At 39.2% G+C, this 421-nt stretch overlaps 1 long non-coding RNA gene across 1 annotated transcript in view; it reads left to right on the forward strand.

The window, feature by feature from the left end:
- LOC119588553 overlaps window positions 1-421 on the forward strand; it is a 7,104-nt gene that overhangs the window by 2,422 nt on the left and 4,261 nt on the right. Inside the window, exon 2 of the long non-coding RNA XR_005230112.1 lies at window positions 17-155. This is a non-coding gene — a long non-coding RNA (uncharacterized LOC119588553). The remainder of the gene's footprint in view (window positions 1-16; window positions 156-421) is intronic.

Below are 421 nucleotides of genomic sequence, written 5' to 3' on the forward strand. Positions count from 1 at the left end.
TTTTCATGAACGAAAGCTCCCTTCTTGCTCGAACGTGACGTCACATGTCAACAAAGATGGCGGCCCAAACAAACACCTCCTGGAGTGCCAGCGTTGTAACGAGGTCATTCTTAGTGCAAACAATGCCTTACAGAATAATCTTATACTTTGTGAAGGTAAGTAGGACACTAGTGAGCATTCTTGACGCTATAGTAGTTCTCTGCTGTCGCCCTAAGTGATGATAGATACATTTCTAAGGCAACCAAACATGTCCTTGGCACTGGATTTTTGCTACACTTTCCAGTACCTTCATTTATATCTCTAGTGATGGGAAAATACCATGAAATTCACGCATATTACCGTGTGGATAATTGTAAGAAAGATTTTTAAATTGAATCCCTTTGTAAAACTAAGAAATTACCAAAGACACATTTCGGTTTTT

The sequence above is a fragment of the Penaeus monodon genome, chromosome 24 (genome assembly GCF_015228065.2).
Source record: "Penaeus monodon isolate SGIC_2016 chromosome 24, NSTDA_Pmon_1, whole genome shotgun sequence".
NCBI lineage: Eukaryota > Metazoa > Arthropoda > Malacostraca > Decapoda > Penaeidae > Penaeus > Penaeus monodon.